This window comes from Lynx rufus, unplaced genomic scaffold (assembly GCF_022079265.1).
Source record: "Lynx rufus isolate CCGP_SWC_20201006 ecotype Redwood Valley unplaced genomic scaffold, mLynRuf1.p SCAF_11, whole genome shotgun sequence".
In the NCBI taxonomy this organism is placed as follows: Eukaryota; Metazoa; Chordata; class Mammalia; order Carnivora; family Felidae; genus Lynx; species Lynx rufus.
This window is the reverse complement of record NW_025814825.1, coordinates 184,335-201,359: the sequence shown is the minus strand read 5'-3', so window position 1 is coordinate 201,359 and position 17,025 is coordinate 184,335. Positions and strand designations below refer to the sequence as shown.

At 51.5% G+C, this 17,025-nt stretch overlaps 1 pseudogene; it reads left to right on the top strand.

Moving 5' to 3' along the window:
- Positions 1-1,064: 1,064 nt before the first annotated feature.
- On the top strand, positions 1,065-12,304 carry LOC124507281 (src substrate cortactin-like; annotated as a pseudogene).
- The last annotated feature ends 4,721 nt before the right edge of the window (positions 12,305-17,025 follow it).

Below are 17,025 nucleotides of genomic sequence, written 5' to 3'. Positions count from 1 at the left end.
CGGTTGAGCTATTTGGTTAGTCAAATGCACTTCCTCCTTCCCTCCTTCGGATTTCTTCACAAAGCCGTGTGAAGTGTGGGAGGATGTCCTGGAGTCCTGAAAAGGTCTGCACGCCTGACGACTTGCCCTGGCGGCAGACGTCCTCCTGACGTTTTTACTCTTCATCGTGTTACGCACGGATCCCTCCAGATGCCTGGGATTTCCTCAGTGGATCGCTGGGTTTCAGAGAGAGACCTGTGAACAGCCTCTCACCTTCCGCCAGGAAGAAAGGTCTGTGCCTTATCAAAATGAATGAAATCTCGCCATTTGCAGTTACATGCATGGAACTGGAGGATATTACGCGAAGTGAAATTAGTCAGTCAGAGAAAGACAAAAGTCATATGACTTCACTCATATGAGGACTTTAAGAGACAGAAGGGATGAACATATGGGAAGGGAAACAAAAATAATATAAAAACAGGGAAGGGGACAAAACAGAAGAGACTCATAAATATGAAGAACAAACTGAGGGTTACTGGAGGGGTTGTGAGAGGGGGGATGGGCTCAATGGGTAAGGGGCACTAAAGAATCTACTCCTGAAATCATTGTTGCACTATATGCTAACCAATTTGGAGGTAAATTATAAAAAAAAAAAAAAAAAAAAAAAAACAGAAAATTAAAAGAAAAAAGAAACATCTGTGCCTTGTCACCATGGTATTCCTTCCCCTCGGACCACAGCGGTGAGTCCCTGGGCAAGGATGGGGTGGGGATTCTCCCTTTGGGTGTGCGGAGATCAGGCCGGGATAGAAATTTTTTCTGGGAGGATATTTTGTTGTTTATAAGGTAAAGTCAAGAGGGCGCCCGGCTGGCTCTGTTGGAACAGCATGTGACTCTTGATCTCGGGGTCACAGGGTCGTGAGATTGAGCCCCACGTTAGGTGTAGAGATTACCTATCAATCAATCAATCAGTCAATCAATCAATATAAATGGATAACATTTAAAAAATCCAGCTCAGTTTCCAGTGTTGCCTGTGGTTTTCAAAGAGAACTCAGGAGCTGGGGAGCAGGAGCATATGGACCGTGGGCATGGCTGCCAGGCAGGATGTGAGGAATCAGGCACAGGTGCTCACCCTGCCCTCTGATGAAGCTGGCTTCCAGAAGGATCAGGAATGGTGTGGCCTTGCCGAGTTTTCCTGATGAGTCTAGAACAACAGGCAAAGCCCTCTTTCACCTTCACCTTCCGGGAGATTTAGCCTCACCGGCCCTCCCCAGAGACCCTGTCCTTTCGTGTGACAGTTTCCCCTGGTCCGAACTGCAGGCAGCTGAAGTCGTGCATGCAGTTGGGTGGCCTCTTTCCAGCTCGGGGCCATGGGGCACACTTGGCTGGAGAGGCAGAGACTGTGTACAAATCACACAACTTTCGTTCTGCCATTGTTTCGTTTGCGAATGGGCGCCCCGGCGAGACACTGCCTGGTTTCCCCTCCCAGGACTGAGATTTGAGGCTGATGTTTAACACTGCGTCCACAGTAGATGGCATCTGGGAAATTCGTGCCAGGCTTAGGATACCTAGAGAGAGGGGAGCGAGATTTGAGGTGGCCTTGAAGGGACAGTGTGGATCCTGCCTTACCTGCTAGCAAACTGTTGCCCTTTCAGGGCACAGTGACAGGGGTCGCATCTGGGCACTTGAGAGCTGTGCCCTGATTTGCCCCTCGCTGCCATCCCGGATTTGGACTTGAGGCCCAGTAGAGCTGGAGGGGGTGGGTCCACACAGGCTTTTGTTCTGGCTGAATTCAAGCCGCAGGAGCACCCCAGTGTGGCAACCCAAAAAGCACCCACTGGGTGTCCCCAGTTCAGACACATGGGTGGAGTTTCCCCTTGATCGACTTCAAATGGTGTTTCATTTGCTTCCTGGCCCAGGTGAAATTTTACTAGTACTGGTGTGGAAAACGAGTCGGGTCTCATACATAGTTTTCTCTTGAAACCTGTAAAAGTTCGAGTTTACATTTGCGGGTGGGAAAAGTCTTGTCCCGTTCAGGTGTGAGTCTGCTGCCCTTGGTCTCGGTGCCAGATGGACCCTTCTAGCACTGATGTGCTGGAGGTGGAGGGGACAGCACATCCTCTGAGATTCCCAGTAGGAGAAAAGTCCACATTGTACCGGCCAGATAGTTCCCCCGCGAGGTTTCGTGAAGCAGCCCTCTAAGAAATCACTTGAAAAAATGGACACAATTGTCAGAGCCTGAGTTAGGGATGTCACTATTACCCTTCCAGGAAGTACTTGAAATCGAAATGATTCCTGTTGTTTCTTTGAAGTGAGAAAGTCCACGGAACCTAGGAATCGCTCACGTTGTTGGGCTCCTTCGTGTTGGGACAACACTGTTGTCATGACTTAGTGAAGGCATGTTTTCTTGCTTGCTTGCTTGCTTTCTTGCTTTCTTTTCTTTATTGGTGTTTATTAATGAGAGAGAGAGAGAGAGAGAGAGAGAGAGAGAGAGAGAGAGAGAGCGCCACAACGGGGGAGGGGCAGGGAGCGAGGGAGACAGAGGATCCAAAGTGGGTTCTGCACTGACAGCACAGACCCAATGTGAGGCTGGGACTCACGAGCGGCAATATAATGACCTCAGCCAAAGTCAGACGCTTAACAGACTGAGGCCCCCAGGTGCCCCTGGAAGGGTGTATTCTTAATGGATGACTTAAATGCATGGGTGACTTTTTGTTTTCCAGAACATTGTCTCAATCGAATTGAAGCCGGAACGTTTCTGATGGTGTAAGATGCCCTTTGAGAGCAGTGTTAGAAATCCCACATGATGTTTCTTTTGTGTCTGATGTAGTCATTCCTGCACGGGGCTGTGGGTGGGCATTTGGTGGCCCGGCTGCCCAGCCCCCCCAAGCTGAGAGCTGTCACACTGTGGCCAGAGAGCTTGTTGGGTGGCCTCTGAGAGCCGTTCTCCCAGGCGTCCCTGACCCCGGGCCCTGCTCTTTCACATGTGGAATCTTAGGAAGGCCACACCATGTCCATTCCCCAGGATGAGGGGGTGCTGATGAGACCCATGGGAGACCGACCCTATTTTGTGGTATGAGTCACCAGTGTCCTTCTGTCTCCCTTTTCCCAAAGGTGATTTTCCTCTTGTTTTCATTTGGCTTGTCTGTGTTTCTTACAATCCCCTGTGTGGGCTTCACTCCTCATTGACTACACTTTTCTGAATGATGTAAGTGGCAAAGAGCAGAGATGGGGGCCAAGACCGTGAAAGTTTCTGGGCACCATGAGCACATCAAGGAAGAGACTATCTTAATGCTGGTGTGAAATTGGTCTTTTGAAAGGCAGAGACACAGACCAGGGGGACACAGCTTTCCTGTGAACCCACACGGGCACGACTTGGTCTGTCTTGGGAGCTGATGTTCCCACAACACGTAACTCCATGCTTCTATACATGTGTTTGCATAGGTACGTGGTGGCTTAGAATCTCCCATCACAAACAGTTCCTGTATTGATGATTCTAGCATCTTGTCTTCAAGAGCGGAGATTTCATCAAGGGACTCGGTCACCTACGCTCTCTGCAAGTGGGCGTTCCTGCCACACACCATGTCTTTGAATACTTTCGACCTTAAACTCCCCTCCACGACTCTAATTTTCCTGCTTTGTCACTGCGCGTGGGGTATACTGGGGAGCTGCTTTCTAAGTCCCATATTCTCATGAAAAGCCCCAAATAGGAGAGCCGAGGGATTGTCCCGTGGGAGAGCGGGCCCTGCACCTGACTCGGCATGGCCTTATGCTGCCACCTCTCCCGGTGGTGTTTCCTAGTCAGGAAGTGTAGGTAAAAGGATCCTTGAAACCGTGCTCAGACTTTTCTTTAGGATGCACCGGCTTCCGATTGGACCTTCCCGTCCCTACTGTGAGGGACCATCCCTCTGATCTGTTTGGGTCCCCTGCGGTGCTTGACTTCCTCGGCCCCAATATCTTTCAGGAAAATGAGGCTGTTCTTGGCTGAGGCAGTGCCAGGAAATCATCCCCAAAAGAGGGTGAAGTCTGTAGTGTGGGTATTTTAGACACAAGTGTAGGTTCCTCCCTGACTTGCTGAGCCCACACCTTCCACAGAAGCCACGTGAGGATGTCGAGGCCCTGGGAGCCGACTCCCGAGCCGGTGAAGTCACCATTGCTCTCCTCGTCGTTTCTGTTCCCGTGGCTTTGAAACATGCTGGATGTTGGGAGAACCCCTGGGACGGTTGTGGGCACCCTGTGGCCGTTCCAGGTGTTGGAGCCGGTTCTACCCCCGTCACCATTCCCAAGGACACTGGGCAGTGGCCAGGGCTGGTTTGCTTTTTCGCTATACTCTGGGATTGCCATCCAGATGTGTGGACGTGGTGACCCCTGGACAGCCCTGTGGGGTGGCCTTTGTGCCATTTTGTGGTCCCCTGATTGTGACAGCTCTAAAGGCTTCTTGACCTGCCATATTTTGACCACAGCTTGTGATCTGCTTCACTATTCCCGGTGTTAAATGTAGAAAGGGGCTTTCGATGATAAATTCTGATAGTGTCTTGTGTCACCTTCGAATGTGTAAGAATATGTGAAAGCAGTAGTACTTCAAGTAAAGAGATGCTGTCTAAACGTTTTGCCTCACTGTCTTTGACGAGCGTCCTCAGAGTCTCTGCGATGTGGGATTGTTGACTTGGTTTCCACCTCTGCTATGAGCTGAGGCTTGCAAAAGTACTTCTCCTAATCCCACTACCTGATGAAAGGGAACCTTTTCTCCATATGAATATAGAAAATTCCCATTTTAGGTCAGCTACTCTTGGATTTGGGGTGACTCACTGGCCCGGAGCACATTAGTTTCTGTTTTCCCTGTAAACTTGACTCTGAGCTCTACTGACAAGATGGGCCTGGCAGACTAAGGGGAGACTGGCAAAGGCAGGGACTGGGGGTGTGGAGGAATGGGGCCTAGTGGTGTAGAGATCCCACCACGTGACCTCACGTGTCATCTTAGAAGGCACCGACGCCCTCCCACCATTCCCAGTTCTTTCCCTTCCTTTCCCTTCCCTTCCCTCCCCTTCCCTTCCCTTCCCTTCCCTTCCCTTCCCTTCCCTTCCCTTCCTTCCCTTCAAGCATACACAAGTTGAGAGAGAATGATTTTTAAAGAACACCAGACCCTCAAGGAAAAGAGCTTGAAAGAGGAACAAAAGCCTCTCATGGTTATGGCAGGAAGTTTGGCATGTGGCAGGACCGGATGGACAAGGTCGGTGTTCGCAGAATGTGCCGGTTCACTGTGGGCACAGAGTTGGCGAAGGAGGGGCTCAGACTTCTTGCAGAAGAGCTTTGAGTCCATGCGGTGAAGGTGAGATCCTCCTCTGTTGACTGACCTTTCTCATGAGGTGTTCCTGCGTTTTAGAAGCTCTTTTAGGATTCTCATGTGTGCCGGGGTGTGGGCAATGTGGCAGAAGGCCTTACTGGGGGGCGGTGGGGGGCTCTGGGTGGAGGACAGAAGCCCAGAAGCATCTTGAGTGTGGGTGTTGGTGTCACGGCTGCCCCCAGTTCACCACGAGCCTAATCTGAGCCAGTCTGTAGACCAGAACCAGATCAGAGACTCTCCTTCACGGCGCAGGCGAGCCTTCAGCCAGCTGGCGCCAGAACCAGATCTGGGGCTGTCCTTCAGTGCGCAGGCGATGCTTCAGCCACCAGGTGCTTTGCTGTCCTTCAGGCATTGACGACCTTGACACAACAGTCCAACATGGCCCTGTGTGTAGAGTCACTTCCCGTGAGTCCGGGAGAGAGCACTCTCTGAGGACAGTGGGCGACCTTCCTCTGCCATCCAGCTATAGGGTTCAGCATGGTTGACTGCACACATCAGCCTTTGGTGGCACTTTGCATCCTCTGTCCTGAGACACCCGGAGCTCGGCCGCTCTATTCCACGCCCCACGCAAGAGACTACGGTGTAGGGGGTGGTGTGTTACATGTTTCTCCAGGGAGGTACCTGTGTACATTCTGCAGACCTCCCTGTAGAGGTGAATTTCCCAGTTTGAGCAGTGTCTCTCATTCTGACCCAACAGATGTCTGCCTCTGCTCTGCATAGACGGGAAGCCATCAGCTGATACGGAATTTCTGGTCTATAATTCTAACCTGTGCCTTGTAATTCCAGATGCTGCTCAGATCGGGCTCAGTGTTGAGCCAAGTGCAGAACTGCACCACCGGGTCACAGTGAGCCACGCTGAACTGTGTTCACACAGAGCAGATGTTTGGGGGGTCCTCGGGGCACCACACACCAGGTCTGGAATTTGCCTACGCTGGGGTTGGACCAAGAGTGAGCTACAGGAAACAGACAGGGACGTTTCCTGGTGTGACTGTCATTCCCGGAGATATCTAGACAGGCAGAGTGGGGAGTGGAATCATCTTTGGATTCTACAAAGTTGCCTGGTTGCCTTTTGCAGTACAGACAACCCGTCACCCCCGTGTGCTTCGGACAGTGAGAGAAACAGGTAGAGGCCTTTCCTTCCTGAAACAAAGCCTGTGCCCATGGGGTTGTAGGGATTTGAAACGGAGAGACATTCATGGTCTGTCTGGGTCTCTAGCTCTGGGTTGGCAAAATGACACATTGGGGCAAACAATGAATCTATCAAGGAGAAGCTTGATGGCAGTAACAACAAAGCTGTCACTGCTGGCTTCTCTGCTTCTGTCGTCCTCTCAACACCTTGGGCTCTGGCCTTACTAGGCCCCGAAGCTTCCCTGAGGAGCCCTCCTTCCCGCCAGCCTGTCTGCAGCTGCCTTTCCCCCGTGTCTTCTGCCTGTGGTCCTTCACTCACCCTGGACATTACTGTATTTCCGTGGAGGCTCTCTGGGGCTGGGACCTGTCCTCCTTACCTCGTGCCTGGCCTGGCACCGTGCAGGCGCTCAGCGATATCTCACGAGTTACCAGCCGGTGCAGTGATGGTACCCGGACAGCTGACGGAAATGCTCAGGTGTCTACGCCTGGTATAGTGGGGAGACTGCCCTTACAGATGAATTTGGTGGGGTGCTGCCATGGGCTCACAGCCCCTCTCCCCGTGCCTCCCTACACCTGTAGGCAAGCTTGGCTTCCAGCTCTTCCAGATTGGACCAACTTGTCAGAAATCTAGGTGGCTCAGTCTATTATGTGTCTGACTCCTGGTTTCGGCTCGGGTCCTGATCTCACGGTTCCTGGGTTCGAGCACTGCATCGGGCTGTCTAATGTCAGTGCAGAGCCTCCTAGGGATTCTCTCTCTCTCAATATCTCTGCCCTCCCTGAAATGCTCTGTGTTTGTCTCACTCAAAATAAAAAATAAAGATAAAAAATGAGACTCAAAAACGCATAACTCTGCAGTTATTTGTAACCTGTCCCCTCTGAGTTGGAAAGAGCCCTGAGATCCCTGTGTTAAGATTTGAGGAGAAAGTGATGGAGTCTTGGAGAGCAAAACTCTGCTCGGGCAGGCACGTGTTTGCATGAGTGTGGCCTGGGCAGGTGTGGTAGCCGCCAGGCCCCAGTCTGCACTGCTGTCTGGCATCCTGCCCTTGTCTGCAGGGGAGCCGGTGAGGCGGACCTCATTCCTGCTCTCGCTCCTGGGCTCGTTCCTGGCCTTGGCCCAACCCCCTGCCTGGAGCATGAGACTAGGCTTTCAGACCACGTCCCGCCCGGTGCTGATGCCTAGTTATACGCATGATTTTCTCAGTCGGATCGACCTGTTTTGATTAAAAAAAAAAAAAAACTTGGGAAAATTGCCACTCTGCATCTCTGGCAGTACTCTTAGAGAAACTCTCTTACAACTTCTTTCTGCTAAGTTTTGTGCTGGGGAGTCCCTTCCGCAGGCTGTCCTCCAGGGGAGCTTTGTCAGCACTTTCGAGTGGACGCCTGGAGGCCGTGGGAGGCCAGTGTGCCTCAGGTCTCCAGGCAGGATGGACATCAGAGCAGAGCCGGGGAGGGGAGAGAGTGGCAGGGCTCCGACGTTTGGAATAAGCCTCGCCGCTCTCTCCCTTGAACTGTGCTGAGAAGGGCCTCCTGATTTCCTCTTCCTCCCGGCTCCTCCTGACCCAGGTATCTTGTAGGGCCCTGGAGAGACCAGGTGGAGGGGTGTCTATGCGCCGTGTCCCAGGCAGTAAGAGGGAAGGTTCAGATGCCCGCACTGGGTCACTCGTCTGGGCCGTCCACACTGGGGACAGAGCCTGGTGCTGGGAGGCCAGGCAGGGCCGGGGGCTGCCTGGGAGCTCGGTAGTCCATATTTTCAGCTTTGGAGGATGTGGCACATCTGGCATTTACTGAATTTGCTGGGCAGATCTCAGAACCGGGCTTATATATAAATGCTCGGTGGGGGCTGCCTTCCAGAAGCTTTGTTTGCAAAGTGCTGTGGTGCCCGGTGTGGCACGGAGGCTATGGGTGGCTGACCCCGCCGAGGCCAGAGTGGCGGGAAGCCTAGACTTTGCTGCGTGGCAGACCCTGTATGCGGATAGAGCGGGCGTTGCAATTGCAGTTTCTGTGTAGAGTGGTGGAGTGCATGGTGTCACCAAGAGCGTGAGTCTGTCTCCGCCTGTCGCCGCAAATCTCTGGTCCTCATTCCTACGCCACACGGTAGGCAAGTGCCTCGCTTTACAGAGCTAGTGATTGTATCGCCATCTGTGGGTGCCAGGTGTCAGACTCGGCTGTGGATGGTCCCGGCCTCGTGGCCCTTTCCCCACGCCCCTCAGATCACAAGCCCCACCTGGTAGGGTCTTGGGTGGCTTCGGGGATCCCTCCTCCACCAGCTTGCACACAGAGCCTGTTCCCAGGAGGAGCCCTGGTGTGGACAAAGGTGGGGGCCTGTTCCCCGAGGACCATGCCCGGGGGTGTGTGATACAGCTGCTATGCCCGGCAGCTGACACCTTTGCTCTGCGACCTGTTTCAGTCAGCTGTCGGCCACGAGTATCAGTCGAAGCTCTCCAAGCACTCGTCCCAGGTCCACTCCCTCAGGGTCATTCGAGGCAAGTTTGGTGTCCAGGTGGACAGCGTTGACCAGGTGAGTGAGGCGTCATGGGAACCAGAGTGCAGGTGATGGAGCCCCTCCCTCTAGACCAGGGTATGCACTGGGCCTCTCGAGACAGCGCCTCGACTCAGGCCTGTGGGGTGGCCGTCCAGGTGCAGAGCTTTTAGAAGCCCCCCACCCCAGCCCCTGACTCTGAGATGATTTGCCAGGTTAAGAAGTGAGAAGAGGAACACTGTTTCTTGTAGAAATCCCCCACATTGGTATCTAGAGATCAGATAGACCAGGGACAGACAGCCTTCCACTGCCTAAGACTGTGCCCGTGGGGACCATTTCTAGCCAGCCTCCCTGCATGGGTATCACTGTGACCCGGTGGTGTTCAGGGCAGACATGGCAGAGTGCCGCACACGTGCCCGTTTCCAGGGCTAAGGCCCGGTGTCCTGGCACCTCTGGGCCTCAGTCTCTCAGTCTCTGACTGAGGGCCGTGTATACCCTGTTTTACATCACAGCAGTTGGGTTTTGGAGTTAACCCTCTGTCTGCATTCAGGCTTTACTACATGTCAGCTGCGGTTCTGCGCTAACTGCCTGTAAAACGGGGCGACGGGGATTCCTGTCTCCTAGGGCCGTGTGCGCAGATGCCCCCCCCACCATGCCCGTTGTCGTTACTGACGATAGTATTGTTCTTGGAAGAGCTCATGGAAAAGCAGGTGTGCGTGTGGCGGGAGGGGGTCGCCGAGGGTTGGCATTGGGGGGCTGAAGTCCACGAGCACAACTTGCCGTGCAGGGCCTGCGGGTGGCTACCGGTCCACCCGCACTGCCTACTGGGCGTTGCAGAATGTTTCATGGCCGAAAGTTTCCATCCCCAGAGCTTTGGGCGTGAGGTAGGCCTGCCCATGGCTTAGGAAGGCAGAGGTCAAAAAATAACACGGTTTGCGGTTTCAAACCTTTCACATGCATTCTGGGATCAGATGACCTGTTTGGAGACCTCTAAAAACGTGTTTCCCTTCTTGTGGTAATTGCACTCTGCTGTGGGCTTTGAATAGCAGGGGAAAACTGAGAAACACGCCTCTCAGAAAGGTAAGGCCTGAGGCCAGTCGAGCAGGGGGAGAGGCCAATGTCCCCGGAGGTGGTTTCCTGGCGAGTGCGGTGTCTCCTCTGGGGAAGACTGTGCTCTCCGGGTGTGTGGGTCCTGTGTCACCGCCACGGAAGCTGTCTTTCTGAGCAGTGTTCCCTGGACAGTCGTCTCTGGGGCCCGGTCAGTGAAGAGCTAACTTCCCCCCCAACAATGTAAACCCGAGCCTTTCAAGTAATGATGGTTCACTTTTTTAGAGACACGGGTGCTCTCTAATACGTCACTGGCTGACCTTTCAGTTGTGCCCATGTTTTAGAACCATTTTTACCAATGAAAGAGTGTCACCTTCTCAGAGGACTTGATGTGTCTTGAGCAAGCCGGTTACTTCCGCCTCTTGCTTGTCATCAGATGAGCCAGGGCGCGGGTGCTGTGGCCAGGTGTGGACATTTCCTGTCCCTTTGGAAAGGGATGGTAAGTGCGTAGCTTCCAAAGGGTTACTTTCCCGAGTGGGAACGCGGCTCGTTTCTGCCCCAGGAAGCAGGTGCCCATCACAGGCTTGGGGTCCTCGCTGCCCAGTGCACAAGTTGTAGGCCGAGGCCGGCTCCCTGGTGTGTGACCGTGGGTGGTGTTTTCAAACGTGTGCGTCATGTCCTGGTGACTCCTAATTCCGGAATGTTGCTGTCGTGAGTGATTGACGAGAGACCAGTCCATCGTCGGTCTCTGTCCCCGACCCCTGTCCAGTCCCCTCAAATTACTCGATTGACTTTGGCATCAAGTACAGCCTGAAGGCAAAGCACGTGGACAAGAGTGTCGTGGACTTCAATTTCCAGGGCCTGACTGAGAAACACGAGTCACAGAAAGGTCAGCCTGTGGCAGCACGTCCTCACCGCTTGGGACCCCCTCGTGGGGGACACCTCCTGCATCCCCATAACAGGACCCGGGTAGACAGGCCCACATTGCACTCACGCAGCCTTTTTACCTGAACGTGTGAGAGCACTCCTGTCTCTTCCGTGGGTTTAGGGGGATTGTCGTCCTTCGGGTGGCAGCTCAGCCCCAGTCCTGTGAAGGGCCCAAGTCTCCCAAGCTACTTCCTTCTTCTCTGGACCATGGGATCCGGCGCTATGCAGTTTTTGAAGTTAAAAATCTTGTTCTCTTGTGTCATAGACATAAGTGATTATTAAGAAGCGTAAATTTCTAGAAAAGGAATTGCCGGGTCACAGAAGGTGGAATGTAAAATTTTGGTGGATGCTGCCAGATTGTCCTTGCAGGCCCTGCTGGTTTTCCTGTCCCTCGTTAAAACCCCTGCCAGGCATCAGTTATACACTGATGTGTGCATGCGAGGTGTGTTAGAGACGCAGTACCCTCCCGCAGAGGCTGCAGATTGTTGGCTCTTTTGCAATGTTTTATTTCGCGTGCGTGTTAAAAATGTTCGTAAAGATTTTATCTTTTTTAAGTCATCCGTACACACGTGTGCTGCTCAAACATACAACCCCTATATCACAGGTCAATAGCTCGCACGACTGAGTCACCAGGAGTCCATGCACGTTTAAATTTTTGTGTGATTTTATTGGTTTATTTGTTTGTTTATTTATTTATTCATTTATGTATGTATGTGTGTGTGTATTCATGCGTTTATTTATTTACTTATAATAAACTGGGAAGCGGCAGAAAGAGGGAGAGAGAGATTTCCAAGGAGTGTCCACACTGTCAGTGCAGAGCCTGACGCGGGGCTTAAACTAGCGGGCCACGAGATCATGACTTGAGTGAAACCAGGAGTCTGATGTTTCACCAAATGAGCCACCCAGGTGCCCGTGCACGTTTCAGATTTTGAGAATCACTGGCAACCGTTAACAATAGAGAGCTCACGTACTAATTAAAAACCCAGAGATCTTTAAAAGATGAAATTAAACCCCACGACTGCAAACACCACCAGCTCGGCATTTCCCCAGGGAAGCTGCAGGTGCTCCCGCGGGACACTTCCTGTCACTGGCCTGTCCGTCTGTCGTCAGGCGGTGGACTTGGGCCTGGAGTGCGCATCCCCTGCCTGCTACCCATGCCCCTCTGCCCGCCGCGCACCCTGCTGATCAGGGCCTTCTCTTGGATCTTCTTCAGTGCTGTTCGGACTCTCTCCCCGACGTGGCATGTAGGAGTAGAAACCGCCTGTGTAAAATACACCACACTATTTCACTGCATTGTTTCTGACAATGAGTGGAAGCTGGGCTTGCTGCCTTGGTTGGCTATGCTGTTCTGTAGCAGACAGTCATTCGAAAGACACGGCAATAGCAGCATCAAAGGTCTGTAGGGCAGGAACCACACAAGCTGCCTGAACCTCTTGGGCACAGACGGCAGGCACACTGGGCTGGAGTCAAAATGAGGCTCATAAGAGAGCCCCAGTCCAGGCCCACATGGAGTAAGTACCACAAGTATTTTTTAAAAGTGCCCGTGGTAAAAGGGCTGTGATGGACATGCAGCTGAACCGATTGTTGCAATTCTTTTGCTATTGGAAAGAGCAGGCCTTCATGGACCTATTGCCCATGTTGCTTGACGACGGAAACAGAGGAATTGACCAGCCTTATGGGGTTCCTTCGTGTGTTCTCTTTTGCATGGGGGCGAGGACTTTGTCAGAACTGGTCGGTGAGGTTTTTAGAGGCTCCACGTCCTCCCACCCTTTGGAGGGAGGGAGAGTATCTCTCGTCTGCAAAGGCACCAAAGGCACAGGCTGACTGTCAAAAAGCTCAGGTCTTTCCTCTATTCGGGGTAATTTGACATCTGTATAGACATCCTGTGAACTCAAGGGGAGAGGGGCAGTGTCAACACTGGACCAAGCGAGGATGACCTCAGGGGGAATGTTACCCCCTCAGAATGCCCAGCTTTAAGTGTTTTCCCTACTTGTTCCCAATTGTTAAGACCACAATTTCCTTGTGTGGGGAACCAAGGGCAGTGTTGCTGGGTAATCATTAATAATGTAAGGAGTGCTTTCTGATTGACAATAGTGTCCACCAAATTTTCCAATGTCTGTAAAATACAAATGTATTGTTCCTGTTGTGGGGAGAGACGGTTTTCCATAGTGAATTTCTCAAAAGTCCATGGCAGCGAATCCTAATAGAGTTTTGCTTCATCCCTTACCTTTTTTCCTTTGCTTTTTGTTTCTTCAATTCCATATATGAGTGAAATTATTGCATGGTATTTGTCTTTCTCTGACAGACTTATGTCAATTAGCATCATACTATCTACTTCAAACATGTCCTTGCAAATGGAAAGGATCCATTCCTTCTTTTGGGTTATGTGTGTGTGTGTGTGTGGGTGTGTGTGTATGTGTGTGTGAGTGTGTGTGTGTGTGTATGGATATGTATGTATATCTATATCTATCTATCTATATACATGAATGTATATCCATCTGTATATGTTCATGTCAACATATATAAATATATATCCATAAAACTATATCCATATATCAATATATATAAACATATATTTATCTATATATCAATATGTATCCCCTTATATACATACTCATACATATATATATATATATATATACATACACACACACATACATGTGTGTGTGTATGTATATATATATATATATCTACCTATCTATATATCTATATCTATATAGGAGACGGATGGAGGTACAGAGTATGATGTTAAGTGAAATAAGTCAATCAGAAAAAGGCAAATACCATGCAATAATTTTCCTCATATGTTGAAGTAACAAACAAGCAAATGGAAAAAATGAGAGAGAGAGAGAGAAAGAACAGACAATCAAGAAACAGACTCTTAAGATTAGAGAACAATCTGATAGTATCAGAGGGGTGGTGGATGGCACTGGGGGGTGGTGAAATCGGTGATGCGGTTGAAACGGTGTCCTCGTCATAAGGAGCACAGAGTGATCTATGGAATAGTAGACCGGAAAGTAATATAATTCTTCATATAAACTAACTGGAATTTAGAAACAAAATAAGAAAAGACACTGTGAAAAAGAAAGAAAATTAAATGAGGACCTATCCACTCATTGACTAGGTGAATTACATGAGAACTTAGTTATGACACTCTTGCCATGCCTCCAGTGGGTTGAGAGCTACCTTGGAGGAAGTGACAGTGTCTTCTAAGGCACATAGGACTTTGACACTGCTATTGTGGTGTCTTTGGAATGACCGTCGGCTGCAGGGCAGTATTCCCAACCAAGGCAGCAAGGCCAGCTTCCAGTCATTGGCAGTCAATCAATGCCCTGAAATAGTGCAGTGTATTTTACACAGGCCATCCCTCATATAGGGACTCTTACTCTCTCTTTCATTTCTTCTCCCTATACACTCTGGCTACTCTACCTGTATGTGTGGGCTTCTCCCTCATTCATTTCCTGGATTAAGAACTATGATGATGGGAGCCAATTGTCTTGTTAGGGAAACTGGTCTGGATCACCCGGCAGAAGAACCAAGCGGCACTCGGAGCTCTTGGAAGGAAGGAGGTTTATTTTACACCAGTGGGCCCAGAGGAGATCATTCTCCAGAGATCTGAGCCCAGAGCATCAATAGAGGGGACAATGTATCGTCCTCGGTTACTTCAGCACCCCTCATGAGTAGTAATTTGGTGCCCGTGGCAAGCAGGGTAGGAAGGAAATCCCGGGAGGGTAGTCTTCAGACTAGGACTAGAATTCCCTTATCAGTCCTGTTGGCCCTCTTCTCAGAGATTGTTCCCTAACATTACACCCTTGGATGCCCCTTTAAACAGACCTAGTCTCTATTAGAGGGCATCATCTTCATTTCTTATGGGCTGGTTCCGTTTCTTAGTTCCCTGACTTTGGTTGTGACTATGCCTGACTGATTTACAAAATAACAGCATTTTCTTTCCCAAGGAAGATGCAGGTGTCCCCTTTATCGGCAGTGAGGAGGCCAAGTGCCCATCTGTTCTAGAGGGCAACTCCTGCCACGGATCTTAATTTTCTCTGTAATGACGCTAAGGAGTCGGCCACTGGTTAGTCCCACAGAAGCGCCTGTGACTCCTATGCCAGTCCTCTCCCCGTGGCTATTCCTGACCCTCGGCAGATGGGTAGTAACACAGATCATTTAGCCTAGGCCTTAAGGCTGAACATTATTCTAAGCATCAACTTTTATCCTGAAAATCATTTAATCTCTTTTTTCCAAAGCTTGAGGCACATACGTCAGTGTAAACACTTCCTAAAGTGGCATTGGCCACCTCCTTACTGGCAGGCAAACTAGCATACCCAAAGAGTAACCTTTTAAATCTCCCAGAGTCTTCCATTCAGTGTACCCCATACTTCCAAATGGGGCCCAGATTAAAGGAAATCAATACCAACAAAATGTCCTATCCATAAGAGGAAAGTGAGTGCGGATGGGAACATCTCTCTATTTCCCCAGCTTTCTGGGGCAACCTCTGCCAACCCGATGGCAAGGAGTAACACAGTCTACTGATTTTATCAGACTGGCGATTCCTCGAGCTTCTGCCATGCACAGACCAGCCAGCTTCCGGGGTGTGGCTGGAGCAGGGCTGAAGATCTAAGAATGTAGGATTCTCCGAAAGGTCACTCTGAGTGGGTTCGTCGGACATGGGTCAGTCTTCCAAGTCAGGGGCTCCTCGGGATTGGCCCTCTTGACTCTGGAGGGGTGGTCCCATGGAGTGATACCCGTAAATGGCCCTGTCTACTGTCTATTGAGAGGGCCTTTTGCAGTCTTTGACACCGGGCAAGTCCCCTGGTGAGAGGGGGTGTAGACGTGCAGGCAGCCCCACAGCACAAAGTGCAGTCTTACATCCTGGTCACCTTGGTGGGTGATGATGTTGCCCGCTGTGGCATGATGGGGAAAGACATGGCTGTTGAGGAGGGAGTGGCCACTGGCTCCCCTGCAGGTTCAGGTAGTAGGGCTCCAGTGAGGTCATGCTGGCCATGATTCTCCCTTGGCTCCTCGATAGCTGAGGCACTGACCACCTGCTTGGAGCCATGCACAGGGCTGGTTCGGTCCAGGAGGCCAGGGCCAGGGAAGAGGCGCAGGGGCTGGATCCCGTGGCTGAAGAGCTCATCGGTCAGACCCAGGTGGTTGTGAAGTGCCAGAAAGGTTTCCCACTGTAACCTCACCAGGATGATCTGCCCCACCTGCACCAAGCTCTCGGGGTACTTGGTGGACACGGCAGAGAAGGCCTCCACTGGCGGTTGCAGCACGTTGAAGTCTCAGGCCACCTGGGCAGACAGTGCCCTGGGGGTGCTGGTGGCTGGTGATGATGTCCAAGATGCTCAGGAGGCTGTTGATGCTGTCCCCGGGACCGTTTCCTTCACACACATTCCTTCCCATCAGGCCCCCACCGAAAGGGCTCCAGAAGCCCATCCTGCACCACATAGTTACTGGCATCCGTCTGGCCTGGCCAGTAGACGTAGTCACCCTGGCTGAGCTGCTGGAAGAACACGTGTCAGCAGAGCTCCAGGAAGAGCAGCTGCTCGACGCGGCCCAGCACCCGGACATGCTTGAGCATGTAGAGCACCTTGGGGGGCAGGTGGGAGTTATTCGGATCACCCTCATCAAGTCAGCTTCAAGCACCATGGGTGGGTGCTCCTTCTGGGGCAGTGTTGGCGCCTCCTTCTGGATGCCAGGATCCATAATAGCTGGGGCCATCCGGAGCTGGGGATTCCTCAACTCATTCCCAGTCTGCATTCCAGCAGGATGAATACGGCTGTGACCATTACCTCGAGTCCATCCCCAATCGTCATGTCCAGCACCTCCTTATTAGCTGCTTTCTTAGCGGCTCTGTCGGCCAGACGTTTTCCTTGTGCTGTAATGTTGTCTGCATTCTGGTGTCCTTTGCAGTGTAGAACTGTAACTTCTTTGGGAAGCCAGACAGCCTCGAGGAGCTTTCTTCCCTGCCTCGGCAAGGCCCTTTCCTTTGTAGGTTGCTTTCTCTTGGTGTGTGTGCAGTAGCAAAGGTGTACTGGGAGTCGGTTGAGTCACTTGTCCTTGCGAATGGTGAGGGCTCAGATTAAGGCATGTCACTGCGTACCCTGCCTTTTGAACGCCC